Source organism: Puma concolor, chromosome B1 (assembly GCF_028749965.1).
Source record: "Puma concolor isolate L17-30 chromosome B1, mPumCon1.1.hap2, whole genome shotgun sequence".
In the NCBI taxonomy this organism is placed as follows: Eukaryota; Metazoa; Chordata; class Mammalia; order Carnivora; family Felidae; genus Puma; species Puma concolor.
This window is the reverse complement of record NC_141670.1, coordinates 162347466-162361328: the sequence shown is the minus strand read 5'-3', so window position 1 is coordinate 162361328 and position 13863 is coordinate 162347466. Positions and strand designations below refer to the sequence as shown.

The 13863-nt window shown below is 37.5% G+C and overlaps 1 protein-coding gene across 6 annotated transcripts in view; it reads left to right on the top strand.

Moving 5' to 3' along the window:
• Positions 1-13863, top strand: part of CRACD (capping protein inhibiting regulator of actin dynamics) — a 282825-nt gene that overhangs the window by 3381 nt on the left and 265581 nt on the right. The window contains exon 1 of one of the 6 annotated variants that reach the window (XM_086704995.1): positions 308-394. The exons of 4 other annotated variants lie outside the window; for them this stretch is intronic. The gene's annotated coding sequence lies outside the window, so the exon portion shown is untranslated. Of the gene's footprint in view, positions 1-307; positions 395-954; positions 1044-13863 lie in introns of those variants that run through there. One more of the 6 variants, XM_086704996.1, reaches the window with a different exon arrangement.

Genomic DNA, 13863 nt, shown 5'->3' with positions numbered 1-13863 from the left:
ATTTATTTATTGAGTATTTATTATGATTTAGGTACTGTGGTAAGCAGTCTATTTATATATGTTATCTAATTTAGTGCTCAGAGCAGCCTGTAATTTGGCCTTGTGTTTCCATTAGATAATTGAGATTAAGACTCAGAGAGGTTTTATTAACTTGCCCAAGGTCATAAGGTTAGTAGAGATGAAGCAAGAATTCACACTGAGTTCTGTTTGACCCCAAAGTTCTCTGCTGCCTTGCCCCTCACACTCTGTTCTGATATGTCACAATGGTTTCTGTAGATACATCATTCCTTTTATGTAAATTTGAATGTCAGTATCGAGAATTTACCCCTTGTGGTACATCTTTTGTGGTTTCCTTTGAAAGGACCCACTTGAAGAAAATTTTCAACTTAGTCAAGTAAGAAAACATTGGATAGACTAGTAATTCATTTTGACTTTGTCTGCTCTTTGATGTAAATATTTGGGAATAGCTTCTCAGGTTTTTACGATAAAGTCAATTAATTGGTCAGTTTTATTGAGCACCCAAAGGTTTAATATGTCTTCAAAAGAGACATGAAATAGCTGTGTAACTATAAAAAGACTTCATTATGAATGAATGCCAGCTTTTGTTAAGGCACAGAATGAAGACTTAAGAGCTGCAAGAGTATTTTATAGTATATTGATTTGTCTCAAAATCACTGGGCAGTTAAAGTATTTATTTTGTAAAGTACTTGAAAGGAAGCACAACTAAATGCCCTATTAATTTTTTTTTATTTTAGTTCTTTGCAAGTGCTTCTTAATTTTTAGCAGTATTTTATTTTATTTCTGGAAATTTCCTCTTTTAAAAATATTGTCAGAAAGAAAGAATGCCATAAGGGAATATGTTTTATAAGTAGTACTGAGAATTTACGAATAGATGATTTTAAATGACAATAGAAAAGCAGATTTCACTATTTCTTTCACATTTACATCTTACAGATTCAGACTCTTGTAGGGTCTGGTTTGCCTACTGCTGTTGACATGTGGGAGTGTCTTTTATAAATAAGATGACTACCAGGTACTTAAAGGTATATAAAATTATGTTCCTTTTGCGTTTTAGTGTCTGTGTACACTTTAAACTTTTAGTGTCTGTGTACAGCTTTAAACTTTTAACTGTATGTTTAAATAGTTTATTTGTTGAATTGATGTTAGTCTATTCAGATCTGATAATTTTAAAATCAGAGTTTGTGTAGATCATGTTGATATATTAGACAAAGAACAGCAGTTTCATGGTTTATTTATGTGGTTTGAAAATCCATACATTTCTGTTCCTCAGTCTTCATTTTCTGTTAAGATGAGATAAAAGTGAATATATTATTTTATTTATTGTTCAGTATCAGATTTCATCCTTAGGTTAGCCCTCAAGAAATGGTTTTTCCCCTAATGAAATGTGTCCATATTTAGTAAGCTTATGTCTTATGTTTAATTTATTAAGTTATTCCTATTGTCTAACACTTGACCCTTCAGTGAATTGGTATAGTTTCTGTGAGCATCAAGAAACATTCCAGCTATTGAATGGTTGTTGTAATTCGATACTAAACTTGGTTACCATTATATTTTCCACTGTTCTATGTTTTTGTTTTTGTTTTTTTTTTTTTAAGTATAATTGACATACAATGTTATTAGTTTTAGGTGTACAACATTTTGATAGTACTATTATTCTTGATGTGAAAATCCTTGGAGATAAGAAGAGCAAAATCAACTTAGATGTTTATTTATACTAGTAGCTTTGAGGCAGATACATATGCATATATTAGATTTACATATATGTGTGATTTCCACAGATGTATGAGAAGTGCAGGATTATAGACTCTTAATCCATAAATTAAAAAAATTCTGAAGTAACTTTGTGGAAATAAAACAAATGGAGAAAAAACCTTTAAGAGATGTTGAATGTCTTCTGGAGACATGTTATCAGAAACATTTAAGAAGCCAAATAGCCCAACCATATGTCATAGCTTTTATATTCTAGTAAGTTTGCATGTGGAAAGGTGATTCCATTTGAAATGTGACAATGAATATTTTCAGTCAGATTTAAAAATCTTCACCGGCTCTTCCACATGTTTGTAGAATTTTTCAAAAGCCTACTATGAAGCTTAAGTGGAAATTTCGATAAACTTGCTTCTGAAACTGGTACTGTGTTAAATATTAAATGTTTAAGGAAAAGATACAGAAACAGCATCCCTGAAACACTTCAGGGAAATATTTAAATCAGAAGTAAGTACTGAGCTCGTTAGAGACAGGTTGTTAGAATTTAAGAGCAAGAAGCAGCTGCTAAGAGTTATTATTCTCAATAATAAGAAAGGAAGGACAATTTACTAAAAAGGTGTTGGGCTTTTACCAGGGAAGGTAAGAACAATCCACCCAGAAGTCCACTGGCCTCACCCCACTCACCTGGTGAGGGATTGGCTGGCACTAAGAGGGAAAGGGGAGCAGGCAAGGAGGGGATGCAATAGAGAAATTTGGTTATTATTTAAATCTGAGATAAGTTGGATTCAATAAAAAATCTGTGAAAATTCTTGTGTATAGTTGTTAACCCATGGTTTCCTCACATAGGAGACATAGAAAGGAAAGGACATGCTCACTGATTTTGGGAGAGGAAACATTGGTACAACTGAACCTCCTTGATAAAGCCATGTGTGGTCTTAGGTGGGGGCCGCAGCTGATGTTCTCAGGGAAGCTCGTGACTGATCCAGCAGAGCTAGTAAGACACTGCTGCTGAACTCCAGACTACTTTAAAGGAAGCATGCAGGATTTTCTTCATTTTGCAAAGTTCTTCATAAATTTAGAGTGACTTTTTCTCTACCAGAGTATTGTGACAGACGCCGCAGTGGACTTTGTTGGCACTATTTATGATGCAGCTGCCCAGGCACGTTTGTGAGGGGTTAACTATTTTCTAGAGATAATGAGGTCAGGGTCACAGGTTCAGTTCCTGGGAAGGCCAGTTAGCTTTGCTTTGTTCTCTGATCTCATATTGTAGTCTTAACCCAGACTGGCCATCTGGCGAAGGCAGATCATTGATCACAAAGGGACTAATAAGCAAGGCAGTGTGAGAGGAGCAGCGTGACTCTTTCTAGAACAGTGGATGTTGAGTAATTAGAGAAATAATTCCAAAAGCATGTGCAAATTGTGTTTCATAGCATTATCTTAATATGTGGAAGATAACATGGTTGTCAGTTATATTTCTTTTGTTGTTTCTGTTGAAGTCTCATTTTAACAGTTGTTTTTTCGTAGTTAGGATTTTCTAGAAGTCTCATTCATTAAGCAGTTGTACGCTGTCCTGAATGTGCTTAATCTCTCTGTAGGTTTGTAGGATGGTGGCTATGGTAACGTGAACAGGTTAAGTCTGCAAGTAGTAGATCACACCACCTACTCAGTTGTTTACAGATCCAACTTCACTGAATTTAAAAACTTACAGTTTTTCTAAGTCTACTTTGATGTATACATCTCTTCTCCCCTTTGTTAAAATTACGTCCAGTATTGAGAGGAATTCAAAGATCATCTAGATTTGTGCTGTCTCATATGGTGCCACTGGTCCCATGTGGCTGTTGAGCCTTTGAAATGTGGCTTGTCCAAATTGAGATGCGGGGTAGGTTTCAAATACTTGGTATGAAAAATGAATGTAAAATACATCATTAATACTTTCAAAATGTTGATTATATGTTGAAGGAAAGTTTTAGCTATGTTAGATTGAATAAAACATTATTAAAATTAATTCTACCTGTTTCTTTTTGCTTTTTTAAATGTGCCTACTAGAAAATTAAAAAGTATATATCCAATTCACATTTGTGGCTTGCATTCTACTGCTCAACACTGTTCTAGACCAGCCCCTCATTTTACAGATGAGAAGGCTAAGGTTCAGAGGTTAAGTAACTGAGCTGAGTTCTTTCCGTTGTCTGTAATCTCTTCTTGCTAATAGGTTAGGTGCTCTGGAAGATGGAGCTCTTTGAACTGTTAGAAGACCATTTAGTGCTTGCAATTATCATTAAGTTGCAAGATCTGTTCTTGAGTCATTATATATTAGGTGTTAATGCCAATTTGTGTGCGATTGTATGCACGCGCATACATACATAGGAGGGAGAGTTTGTTTTGCTTATAATGTTGATTTTTAGATTCAGTTTTAGCTTCCTCTATAGGCCAGAGGCCTTATAGCTTTATTTACTTCTGAGAAAAACACATTAAGATATTAGACATTAACCATTGTAACTCAGATAAATAAGACGGTGCTCATTAAAAAGGCCTTTTAAAATGTACTTATTACAAAAATTTCAGATAGTGTGGAATAAACCTTGATGGGCAAAGCAGCAAGATTTTCAGGCTGTATACTTTTGGGGAGGAAAAGAGCTAAAATGAAGAGAGAGTGCTTACTTAGCCTGTGTTTTGAAGAAATAGCTATGAGGTGTTAGTTTTTCTCTTCTAACCCTGAAAGCTCCTGATGTTCCAGTTGAGGAAGAAGTAGCCAGAGTTGGCTGGTACAAAGCCATGGCCCCAGAATGTGGGTTTCTTGTCAGTTTTATGAACATATTTGTCTTTTTTTTTTTTTTTCAAACTTAAAACAGCACTCATTTATTATCAGAGTTCTGTAAGTTAGATGTCTGAGCAGGCTCAATTGGGTTCGCTGCTAGCGCCTCACAAAGCCAAAAATGATGATATTAGCCACTTTGGGCTCTTAGATGGAGAGTCTAGGGAATAGTATACTTCCAAGCTCATTCACATTTCTGGTAGAATCTAGTTCTACTGGTTGTGGTACTGAGGTTCCTGTTTCTTTGTTGGCTGTCATTCAGGGCCTTTCTCAGCTTCTAGAGAGTCTTCATCATGTGCCTTCCCCACACCCACACATCTTCAAGTCACCAATGGTATGTTGAATCCTTATCATGCTTTGAATCTTCCTGACTTCCTCTTTTTTTTTAATTTAATTTAATTTCTTTTAAAATTTACATCCAAATTAGCATATAGTGCAATAATGATTTCAGGAGTAGATTCCTTAGTCCCCTTACCCATTTAGACCACCCCCGCTCCCACAACCCCTCCAATAACCCTCAGTTTGTTCTCCATATTTATGAGTCTCTTCTGTTTTGTCCCCCTCCCTGTTTTTATATTATTTTTGTTTCCCTTCCCTTACGTTCATCTGTTTTGTCTCTTAAAGTCCTCGTAGGAGTGAAGTCATGATTTTTGTTCTTTCTCTGACTAATTTCACTTAACATAATACCCTTCATTTCCATCCATGTAGTTGCAAATGGCAAGATTTCACTCTTTTTGATTGCCGAGTAATACTCCATTGTATATATATACCACTTCTTCTTTATCCATTCATCCATCGATGGACATTTGGGCTCTTTCCATACTTTGGCTATTGTCGATAGTGCTGCTATAAACATGGGGGTGCATGTGTCCCTTTGAAACAGCACACCTGTATCCTGTGGATAAATGCCTAGTGGTGCAATTGCTGGGTCATAGGGTAGTACTATTTTTAGTTTTTTGAGGAACCTCCGTACTGTTTTCCAGAGTGGCTGCACCAACTTGCATTGCTACCAACAATGCAAAAGAGATCCTCTTTCTCCGCATCCTCGCCAACATCTATTGTTGCCTGAGTTGTTAATGTTAGCCATTCTGACAGGTGTGAGGTGAGCCATCATTGTGGTTTTGATTTGTATTTCTCTGATGATGAGGATGTTGAGCATTTTTTCATGTGTCGGTTGGCTATTTGGATGTCTTCTTTGGAGAAGTGTCTATTCATGTCTTGCCCATTTCTTCACTGGATTATTTGTTTTTTGGGTGTTGAGTTTGATCAGTTCTTTGTAGATTTTTGATACTAACCCTTTATCTGATATATCATTTGCAAATATCTTCTCCCATTCTGTCAGCTGCCTTTTAGTTTTGCTGATTGTTTCCTTCGCTGTGCAGAAGCTTTTTATTTTGATGAGGTGCCAGTAGTTCATTTTTGCTTTTGTTTCCCTTGCCTCCGGACTCGTGTTGAGTAAGAAATTGCTGCGGGCAAGATCAAAGAGGTTTTTGCCTGCTTTCTCCTCGAGGATTTTGATGCTTTCCTGTCTTACATTGAGGTCTTTCATCCATTTTGAGTTTATTTTTGTGTATGGTGTAAGAAACTGGTCCAGGTTCATTCTTCGGCATGTCGCTGTCCAGTTTTCCCAGCACCACTTGCTGAAGAGACTGTCTTTATTCCATTGGATATTCTTTCCTGCTTTGTCAAAGATTAGTTGGCTATACATTTGTGGGTCCATTTCTGGGTTCTCTATTCTGTTCCATTGATCTGAGTGTCTGTTCGTGTGCCACTACCATACTGTCTTGACGATTACAGCTCTGTAGTATAGCTTAAGTCTGGGATTGTGATGCCTCTTGCTTTGGTTTTCTTTTTCAAGATTGCTTTGGCTATTTGGGGTCTTTTCTGGTTCCATACAAATTTTAGGATTATTTGTTCTAGCTCTGTGAAGAATGCTGGTGTTATGTTGATAAGGATTGTGTTGAATATGTAGATTGCTTTGGGTAGTATTGGCATTTTAACAATATTTGTTCTTCCTACCCAGGAGCATGGAATCTTTTTCCATTTTTTTTGTGTCTTCTTCAATTTCTTTCATAAGCTTTCTATAGTTTTCAGTGTATAGATTTTTCACCTCTTGGGTTAGATTTATTCCTAGGTATTTTATGTTTTTTTGTGCAACTGTAAATGGGTTTGATTCCTTGATTTCTCTTTCTGTTGATTCATTATTGGTGTATAGAAATGCAACCAATTTCTGTGTGTTGATTTTATATCCTGCAACTTTGCTGAATTCATGAATCAATTCTAGCAGTTTTTTGGTGGAATCTTTTGGGTTTTCCATATGGAGTATCATGTCATCTGCGAAGAGTGAAAGTTTGGCCTCCTCCTGGCCGATTTGGATGCCTTTTATTTCTTTGTGTTGTCTGATTGCAGAGGTTAAGACTTCCAATACTATGTTGAGTAACAGTGGCGAGAGTGGACATCCCTGTCTTGTTCCTGACTTTCGTGGGAAATCTCTCAGTTTTTCCCCATTGAGGATGATATTAGCGTTGGGTCATTCATATATGACTTTTATGATCTCGAGGTATGCTCCTTCTATCCCTACTTTCTTGAGGGTTTTTATCAAGAAAGTATTTTGTCAAATGCTTTCTCTGCATCTATTGAGAGAATCATTTGGTTCTTGTCCTTTCTTTTATTGATGTGATGAATCAAACATACTGGTCTTTAATTGGCAACGATAAAAAAGAAGAAAACCTCAGGACCAAATTTGTTGTCTTTATTATTTCTACTTAAGATTTTTGTTTCTTGATCAGCATGGGCAGCTCAAATTAATATCCTAAAGATGTTCACTTTATGCACCTTCAGGTCTAGTCTTTCTTTTTGGCCCACACAGTTCTAAGTCACTATCGGTTTGTTATTAGTGACCTAATGACAACTAGTGAACAATGACTGTCAGGGAACCCCTGACATTTCAATTAATCTAATCATCCATACTAGCTAGTAGGGGTGGTGTGGAGGTTGAAAGAAGATACAGGTTTACTTCCAGAGGGTTGGCTTATAAAAATATTTCCCAATTACCATCTTTCTATGCATTTTGTCTTTAAAAAAAAAACCGGTTGATCCTAGATATAAAGAAACAAAACAAGATCGCAATCTGTTAATGGTTACCTTTGAGTAGGCCAAAATAAGTAACAGTGCCTTCTGGTATGAAGTTTAGTGAAAAATTAGTTGACCTTAAAAAATAAAACTGCCATTTATTTTACCAACAAAGGATGTGTTTATTTGGCAATAGCAGAGAATTGTAGTCTGGGACATGGAAGCTATGGCCGTACCATGGGCAAGACTGGAGAACAAAGCAGAGGACTGCTCTTTCATAGAGGAAAGGGAGGTGTTGAGAGGGACAATTATGAAGTAAAAGTCCACTGGAGTAAACTGGGAGTTGGAAGTATAGTGGCTTCTCATTGGCTGAATTGTGACTACCCATCTGTGGCTGGGCTGTTGGGGAGGGGGAGGAGGAAACATTCCTTCCTCCAGCTTTGATAGTAAGGTAGTATCCACCTGCATGCAATGTGCCACTTCCCTTTGGGTCTGAAATTGACCTGAGTGCTGGGTGTGAAAAGTACCCACCCCCCTCCTGTCCCTCTACTTCATTCTAAATGAAGTATCCTATCATTAATTTTTACAAGCACCATGACCACCCACATCCCATCCAGCCTGAGTCATTGGAAACCCAGTTTATCTTTAGTCAGCAGACATGCCTTGAATACACACCCTGGGCTGGGCACCATGGGTAAAGCATGAAAAGAACAAAGGTTGGGGGAGTGCAGATTACTTGAATGCAAAAGTATTAATAACTTTGTTGCAGAGTTAACTTAAGAAAAGAAGGTAGCATTTTTTACATTATTGCTGAACAATGTAATATAATTTGTGTTCTACATTTCACTAGCTGATTTCATGTGCTGTCATTTTTTTAAAGTTTGTTTGTTTATTTATTTATTTATTTGATAGAGTACAGCGCACATGTGTGCATGAGCATGGGAGGGGCAGAAAGAAGAGGAGAGAATTCCAAGCAGGCTTTTGCACTGCCAGTGTGAGCCCAATACGGGGCTCGAACTCACAAACCATGAGATCATGACCTGAGCTAAAACCAAGAGTCAGACACCCAACTGACTGAGACACCCAGGCACTCCCATGTGCTGTCTTGTTTAATGTCACCTCCCTTTTTTAACCGTAGCTAACTTTTGTCCTTTGTTGTTGGGGCAGCCAGTTGGGATGCTGGGAGGGTGTTGTTACATTGGGAGTCATACTGAGCATAGAAGGGTAGCACACCTCCCCTGTATTCCTTCCTTTTCCCCTTGATCAGCTGTTTATATCAGGCACTATGGAGTTGCTAGTAAATATAAAAATGAAAAACTCGCTGGGTGCCTGGATGGCTTAGTCGGTTACACGTACTTAACCTTAGCCTGCTTGGGATCTCTCTCTCTCCTTCTCTCTCTGCCCCTCCCCTGCTCATACTCTCTCTCAAAATAAATAAGATTAAAAAAATATTTTAAAAAATGAAGAACTCACAGTCTAATAAAGAAGAAAGACAAGGCAGAATGTAAAGTATGCTCCAATAGGTCAAAATGCCATGGGAACTGAGAAGAAGAAGTGAATATTCTGGTGACAAAGGGTAAAGAAAGATAAGGAGGAAGCTTACAGAGGAAGTGATAATTGAGCTGGGTCTTGAAGGGTGGGGAGAATTTGGATAGATGGGGAGGAGATGGAAAGGTAAGCATGGAAGCCATGGTATACTGAGGTAGCAGGAACATATGGCGTGAAAAGGAGTGGCAGAAATAGCACTAGAAAAGTGGGTCAGGCAAAATTTGGAGAGATTTGAAAAAGGTAAGGAGTGCTGACTTTTTTTTTTTTTTTTTTTTTTTTTTTTGTAAGGCAATGGAGAGCCATCAAAAGCAGAGTGGCATGATTGCATTGACATTGGAAGGATGACTGGGATTTGAGAGGCCTGGTTCTAAGTGTGGCTTTCCCTCTAGTTAGCCTAATGACCTTGCACAAGTCATTTTACTCCCCTGGGCCTCAAATTATCTCATGTATAAAATAAAAGGGTGTTGGGCAAGAATTATTCAGTCAGTCAGTAAACAGATACAGTAGTTACTAAAGGCTTGGTCTGTGCCAAGTGCTGTTGTTGATGCAGTGGGATATAAGAGCAAACACACAGGGCCTCTTGCTATGGAGGTGATATTCTGGTGGGAGAGGGGTAGTAACTAGTAAACATGTAACTATATCATGTAATGTCAGGTTGTAGTAAGTGCTTTAACAAAAGTAAAGCTGAGTGAGCGGAGTGAAACAGTGGTCCTGTTTCTGCATAGAGTAGTCCAGAGAACTCTGAATGAAGTGGAAGAGCTGTCAGAATATTTGGAATCTCTTCCAGCTTTCAGATCATCGGTATAATTAAGTGAAAAGCTGTGGGAGTTCAATCTCTTCAACATTGATTAAAATCAGTTTTTAGATGCTGTTCTTACAGTTTTGATTAGTTCCACTGATATGGTTATTGATGGACAGAATCTTTTTAGCACTCCATCTTTTAAATAGCTTGACTAAGTATAGCATAATCTCATTTTTAGAAAACAATTTCTTTGGCCTGAAAAAAGGCCACTTGTGTTGGTAATTTGGATGCTGCCTCTCTCCCTCAGCACATTATCCATCTTAAACTTATGGCTAATGGAAAGGGAAGATGCTAACATTTAACCAACTGGATTTAAGGTGGTTGTTCAATATATCGAATAGCTCTTCTGAGTTATTTTAATATAAATTAAAATTAAGTGGGAGCTCTGGGACAGCCCTGTTTTAATTAGAGCTGGAATGCATCTTAGGAGACCATTTCTGCCAGTTATAATCATAACGGTGACATTATGATTTTTTTTAAAGAATCATTAGTAAGTTAGGTCTATCCTGATTTCTTAAAGTTTGGTTTATAGATGATCCTTGTCAAATCAAGTGAAAGGCTAAAGAATGCAAACATTTTTCTTTGTCCATAACCTTTTTCTTGGAGATGTGAAATAGTTGAGCAGTAATCAGCAGAAGAACATGGATGAAACTGGCTTGTTCTTTCTATGAGATATTAGGTTGGGAAATCTGAACTTAACTACCTATTGAGGACCATGAGAGTTTTAAACTGATTTCCCACAAAGTGTGTCTGCAGCGTTGGGAAGCTAGAGTGGTAGGCTGTACATTTAGAGATGGTGTAAGTTGTGATCCTTGACCTTTGCTGGCATGTAATCCAGGCTATGTTTCTTTGTTTCCTTGCCTAGTAGTTCACAGCCAGTGAAACTGGCTCTGCCTGAATTATTTAACTCATCTTATCCTTTAAGATAGTTACAAGGGGTTGTCCTAGAACTGAGGGACTTAAAATTTGGGGCTTGCACATGTATTTTTGTTCTTTCTTCATTTTCCCTTTTACTGAAGATAGAAGTACCTTCTGGGGTTTTGGTTTTGCCTGCTGGTTGTTTATAATCCCTGCTATTGATTACCTCATTCTGCCAGTCTCTGTTGTAATATGATTTATCCTTTTAAAACGAAAATTCTCATTAAAATTCCCTCATGCACCTGTCTTCCTCAAAATGTTTAGTTATTTGCTGTAAAACCTGAGAAAGAAGGAAAGACCTAAAAAAGAAAGGAAAGAAGGAAGGAAGGAAGGGGAGGAGGGAGAGAGAAAGGGGAATTCTGTTTGGACACTGTACTAACCAGGTCATGCTAGTATTTGATTATTATATTTGAATTTTCAGTATTCTTGGTTTTTCCCTCAAATGGTTAAAAATATATTTATTTTATTATTTTTTTATTTATGAATGTTTATTTTTGAGAGAGAGAGCACAAGAGGGGAAGGGGCATAGAGAGAGGGAAACAGGATCTGCAGTGGGCTCTGTGCTAACAGCAGAGAGCCTGATGTGGGGCTCTTACAAACTGTGAGATCATGACCTGAGCCGAAGTCAGATGCTTAACTGACTGAGCCACCGAGGTGCCCCTGTTTTATTTTATTTTTTAATGTTTATTTATTTTGAGAGAGAGAGAGTGAGCATGTGTGCACATGGGAGTAGGGAGGGACAGAGAGAGAAAGAGAGAGAGAGAGAATCTCAAGTAGCTTGGAGCCCAACTTGAGGCTTGATCTCACAACCATGAGATCATGACCCTGAGTTGAAATCAAATGCTTAATTCACTGAGCCACTGGTGCCCCGAAAAGTATTTTTATTATGGCAAAATATATATAACATAAGTTTACCGTTTTAACCATTTGGAGTGTATAGTTCATTAGTATTAAGTACACTGAGAATGTCACACAACCATCTCCACTGTTCATTTCCAGAACTTTTTCATCATCCCAAACAGAAACTCTTGACCTGTTAAACAGTAACTCCTCATTCCCCCCACCCCCTGGTAACCTCTACTTTACTTTCTCTCTCTATGAAATTTGCCTGTCATAGGTTCTGCATATAAATGGAATCACACAATATTTGTCCTTTTGTAGCTGATTTACTTCACTTAGTGTAGTATTTGAAAGATTCATCCATGTTGTAGCATATATTAGACCTTATTCCTTTTTTTTGGCAGAATAAAATTGTATGTATATAACATCTTAAAAAAATTTATTCATCTATTGATGGACATTTGGGTTGTCTGCCTTTTGGCAATTGTGAATAATACTGCCATGAACTTTGTTGAATAAGTATCTTTTTGAGTGGCTGCTTTCTATTCTTTTGCATATATACCTGCCAGTAAAATTGCTGGAATCATATGGTAATTTTATGTTTAACTTTTTGAGGTCCTGCCATATATAATTTTCTGCAGTGACCATACCATTTTTGGGGGGGGGGTTTCTTTTTTTTTAGTTTTTAATTTTGTTTTTTATTTTTTAAAATTTACATCCAAGTTAGTTAGCATATAGTGCAATAATGATTTCAGGAGTAGATTCCTTAGTGCCCCTTACCCATTTAGACCATCCCCCCTCCCACAACCCCTCCAATAATCCTCAGTTTGTTCTCCATATTTATGAGTCTCTTCTGTTTTGTCCCCCTCTCTGTTTTTATATTATTTTTGTTTCCCTTCCCTTACGTTCATCTGTTTTGTTTCTTAAAGTCCTCGTAGGAGTGAAGTCATGATTTTTGTTCTTTCTCTGACTGACTAATTTTGCTTAGCATAATATCCTCCATTTCCATCCACGTAGTTGCAAATGGCAAGATTTCATTCTTTTTGATTGCTGAGTAGTACTGCATTATATATATACACCACATCTTCTTTATCCATTCATCCATCGATGGACATTTGGGCTCTTTCCATACTTTGGCTATTGTTGATAGTGCTGCTATAAACATGGGGGTGCATGTGTCCCTTTGAAATAGCACACCTGTATCCCATGGATAAATACCTAGTAGTGCCATTGCTGGATCATAGGGTACTTCTACTTTTAGTTTTTTGAGAAACCTCCATACTGTTTTCCAGAGTGGCTGCACCAGCTTGCATTCCCACATACCATTTTTAAAAAATGTTTATTTATTTATTTATTTTGAGAGAGAGAGAAAGGAGAGGGCAGAGAGAGAGGATGGAGAGAATCCCAGGAAGTCTCTGTGTTGTCAGTGCAAGCCTGAAGGGGAGCTCAATCCCACAAACTGCTAGATCATGACCTGAGCTGAAGTCAAGACTCAGTTGCTAAACTGACTGAGCCACCCAGATGTCCCTGACCATACCATTTTAAAATTTCACCAGCAGTGCACAAGCGTTCTGATTTCTCCACATCCTCACTGGTTATTACTTGTTACAATAGGTAATACAAGTTTCTCCTCCTGCCTGAAAGTAGAGCATTCCTAGGAAACCCTTTGTAAGCTGAAATGGCAGAAAGTGAAGAAACAATTACAACTAATTTACATGAAAAATATTTTGAGCATTCCCAGACCCCAAAAATAACCTCTTAGGCTTTACTGATCATGGATTTATGACATCTCTTGCTAATGGATGCACAAAATAAGTCACAATAAAGCACGGGTGTTCACAGACACAGTTCAGAGCTATGGAGGCTTGATGCTGAGATGCTGAGTGTATTTCCTGGGGAAGGAGCTTGGCAGGGCCACTCTCACTGTTCAGAATGGGTGCTGCCTCTGTAATCACTCGCTGTAAAACAAATGCTGAATGCTGTTTTTACTTTTTGCCTTTTTTTTTTTTTTTGTAAAATTAAAAATCCTCTTCAGATTTCTTTAAGTTAGTGAAACTAACTATTAATGTGGGTCTTTTGTAAAAGTGAAGTGGCACATAAACTTTTGAAAAGCAGGGGAGTATCACTCAATGTATGTACCACATTG